The sequence below is a fragment of the Belonocnema kinseyi genome, chromosome 1, assembly GCF_010883055.1.
Source record: "Belonocnema kinseyi isolate 2016_QV_RU_SX_M_011 chromosome 1, B_treatae_v1, whole genome shotgun sequence".
Classification (NCBI taxonomy): Eukaryota; Metazoa; Arthropoda; class Insecta; order Hymenoptera; family Cynipidae; genus Belonocnema; species Belonocnema kinseyi.
Window position 1 is genome coordinate 22,205,475 of NC_046657.1, and position 4,671 is coordinate 22,210,145.

Sequence of the window (4,671 nt, forward strand, 5' to 3'; positions counted from 1 at the left end):
TTTAACTGAAAAGAATCCATTTTCAACCAAAAATGGAATCCCTTTCGATTTTGTATAAACTCACATATTTTGTAAATTTTGTTATTTTGCGAAAATGTATTTGAATTTTCGATAAAAACATGAAATAATTCTATTTATATAGACGTAAAACAAATAAAAAATAGTTATTGAAACTTATGTTTTGTATTAAAAATTTATTTTCCCCTCAAATATAATTTCTTTGAAATATTTTTTTCTTTCATGACTAAAAAATTTTGTCGGTTTGAAAATTCAACTATTTAAGAACAATTTTTAGTTTCTTTTCAAACTTATCACTTTTAGTAAAAATTTTATCTTCTTTGGGGGAAAAGCGCAATTATTTAGTTGAAAATTAATTAGTATCTATTTAGGATTCAGCTTTTCGGCTTAAAATTCTTCTCGTTTGGATAAAATAAACCTTTTTTTATTTTAAATAAAAATCTTTTTAGTTAAAACAGTTTCTCTAAGAATAGTTAAATTTTCTACAAGAAAAAAGAAATTTAAAAAAGAAGTAAAATTTATTTTAAAAATGACTTTGACAAAGATGTTGAATTTTAAACCAGACAGTTGTATTTTTATCGAAGAAAGATGCAATTTTCACTAAAATAGGTGAATTTTTTAAATTAAAATAAATTCTCGAAAAATAGTTGAATTTTCAACCATAACAGATTTTATTTTGACTTTTTGCATGAAAATATGAGTTTTAAAAAATGAGTCAATTTTCTACGAAAATAGTTGAATTGTTAACAAAAAAAACGAAGTTTCAACACAAAAATTGAATTTTTAATAAAAAAGAATGACTTTTCAAGAAAATTGATGAATTTTCAAACAAATAATCAAAGTTATAGCTAGAAGACAATCTTGTGGAGTAAGCAACTGCAAAAAATATTTAAAAAAGGCCAATAAATGACTAACCAGAATATTATATCAGGTTTGCCGAAAGACTTCATTTTAAATTTTCTCTAATTACCTTCTGACTACTTTGTCATTTTCGCTGACCGTATTAAAACGCAAATACCAGGATCTAAAACTTGTAACATTTTTAACCTAGAACCTCTTATAAATGAAAAAATAATTTTAAATTAAAAGGGACAAAATTTTAATTTTATTCTATTTGACAGTTTAAAGTTACAGTAGAACCCCGATTATCCGAGGTAATGTGGGGAGGAGATACCTCGAATAAGCGAAAACTCGGATAATACGGAAGAAGTACCAAATTCGGAAGAGTTATTTATTTTTGATATATTTTAAATAGAAAAATAGATATAAACATACAGCATATAAAAGTAAACAACTTACGAATGTGGATTTATCATTATTAATTAATAATTTATTAATAATTGAAAACTACTGCGCGCATTAAAAATTAGGTCTAGTAGCTTCAACTGTTTTATTAATGATTCTTCGTATTATCCGAGCATACAGGTCGGTTAATGCGGAGTGCTTGGATGAGTTCCGTCGCCTCGGATAACGCGGTGCCTCGGATAATCGAAGGCCGGATAATCAAGGTTCTACTGTATAGAAATTTTCTGACTTTTAAAAGATCTTTATTCTTTGAATCCCAATTGGGATTTAAAGAAGAAAAATTCACTTGTTCTCAAAAATGCACTTCTTTCCGTTACGATAACTTATATTTCTCTGACATTTAGAAAATTTAGGAAACTGTCATATTGTCAGAAACCGCTTCTGAAGTTAAATAAAAATTTAGCCAATTTAGGGATAAAATTGATTGAATTTAGTTTTCAGCAATTTTCGTTTATTTAAAATTGCATATTTTTTGAAGTGGATGATAAATTGTGAAGCTCGAGTGTCTGGAGTATTAAATAACAATCAAAGACGGGACGAGTAATCGCCGTGGGTCACAGTCAACGACATCATTTGAAAGGGGAAGTTTAATTTTATAAAAAAATATTTCGGAAGAATGCACAATTTCGACGTTTTCAAAAAATCTCAATAACTCGGAAAATAATTAACATTTTTTTCTTGTTCTTTGTTGTTTCTTGTTTTTTTCTTTTTCATTGTCAATAACTCGGAAAATAATCAATCTTTTCATTCATTCTTTTTAATAAAACGTACAATTTCGATCTTTTTGAAAAATGCTAATAAGTTAGAAATTAATTTTTTCTTTCACTTTCTTGTTCTTTGTTGCATGCTTTTTTCTTATTCCTCTTTCTTTCTTAATCTCAACAACCTGGAAAATAATTTAACTTATTCTAATTTTTTTTCTTTTTTCTTGCTCTTTGGTTGTTTCTTGTTTTTTCTTCTTCTTCACTATCAATAATTCGGAAAATAATCAACCTTCTTTCACTTTTTCTCATTTTGAAAACGTACAATTTGGATTTTTTGGAAAAATCTAAATAACTTCGACAATAATTAACATTTTTTTCTTCTTTTTTCGGTTCTTTGTTGTTTTTTGTTTATTTTATCTCTTAAAAGTCAATAACTGGAAAAATATTCAACCTATCTTTTTTTAGGCTTTTTAATCACATACAATCTCGATCTTTTTGAAAAATGCCAAACTATCGGAAAATAATTTGTTCTTCTTTCTTGTTCCTGGTTGTATTACTTTTCTTCTTTTTTAATGTCAATAACTTGTTGCCTTTTTCCCTCCGTTTTTAATAACGTATAAATTTGATCTTTTTGAAAAACACCGTGAACTCGGAAAATAATTAATCTTTTTTTAATTTGTATTCTTTCTCATAACGTACAATTTTGATCTATTCAAAAAATTCTAATAATGCCAAAAATAATGAATATTCTTTTTTTTCTTTGTTGCTTCTTTTTTTTTCTTCTTCAATGACAACAGCTCGGAAAATAGTCAACCTTTTTTTTATGTTTTTATTTTCATTTTATTAATGTACAATATCGATCTTCTTGAAACATGCGAATAACTCAAAACATAATAAATATTTTTCTTTTTCAACGTCAATAGCTCAGAAAGTGAGAAACCTTTTTAATATTTTTTTTTGTTTTCATCTACTTCTTCGGCGTCAATAGCGCGGGAGGTAATTAAACTTTTTTTTAATTTTTGTATCTTCTTATTATTTCGTCTTTCTCAATGCCAATCACTCGGAAAATAATCAAGCTTTTCTATTTTGTATGATTCTTTTAACTACGTGCAATTTCATTTTTTTTTAAATGTAATTGAGTCACAAGATAATGTTTTTTTCTACTTTCTTCTTTTTTATTTCTTCTTCTTTAATGTCGATAACTCGGAAAATAATCAACCTTTTTAAAATTGTCTTTTTTCTTAATAACGCACAATTTTAATTTTCTTGAAAAATTCTAATAACTCGGAAAATAATTCACTTTTTTTAAAAATATTGTTTTGCTTCTCCTATGATAAATTACAAGTAGGTAAAATTTGATCATTTTAAAAAACGCCAATAATTCGAAAAATAATTCAATTTTTTTTTTATTTTTTATTCTTTTGCTCGTGTGCTTTGTTGTTTCTTGTTTTCTTCTTCTTTTTCTTCGTCAAATTTGGTGTTTTTTGCAAAATATCAATAACTCTGAGAATAATCAACAGTTTTTAAAGATTTTACTCCGATTTTTAAGGCTAGACTCCATATAGTATTTTGTTAGTGCAATAAGAAATAATTTTATAATATTTTTCTCTAAATTTCATCAAAAAATCAAATTCACAGAAAATCATTTATTTTCCAAAAAAAATCTAAACATTTTAAATTTTCATAATTTGCTAACATTTTTAAGTTACGTAAGATTTAAAATCTCTTATCAATATTTTGAATTCGGTTAGTATTATTTTTTCGGAAACTGGTAATATAATAGAAAAAGTCTATTTTAAAGAAGATTCAGAAATTTAGAAAATTTAAGTTATTTTGACGTTTGAAACATGAAATTAGTATTCTAAAATTAAAAACAGATACCTTTACAATTTTATAATAGGTTTGACTATTATTGATGATTATTAATTAAAAATTAGTAAATTTATTAATTAAAACTGATTCATTAATCAACTGATTTGAATCAATTCATTAATTTTAACAAGATTAAAAAAAAATTTGGATTATGCTAGTGCTTTTTCTCGGAAATTGAAATTCGTATTGAAAAATAACGAGCTTTCAAAGAATATTATTAATTTTTACACAATTTTATACAGGCTAATTTTTGTTGTACATAATAAATTGGTATTCAACAAAATCATCATAATTAAAACAAGATTTGAATTATTTTAACAATTTTCTATTATGTAGTTTTCATTGAAAATTAGTATTTTTAATTCAAAAAATTGTATTTTAAAAAAGATTTACAACTTTACGAACATTCTTCGTTGGAAATCGGTCATATCAATAAAAAATATTAGGTTTAAAGAATATTTGCAATCTTAAGATTTTGTTCATGTTGCCTAAAATTGCAATTGTTGATAAATATTATAAAATTTTATTAAATATTCACGATATTTAAACATTAAGATATTATGTTTATATTTTGCGTCGGAAATTTGTATTTGTTAAAAGAAATGCAGTGGTTTGATGGTCTATATATTGTACAAAAAAATTATGAAACTAATTCTGAAGTTGAGACAATTCGACAAAATTTGACAAAGGTCCGGAACCAGAGACCAGACCTAGTATACCCGAAGGTTTTTGCTGCGCTGAATCCGAATCCGACCTCAGAAAAATTCCATCA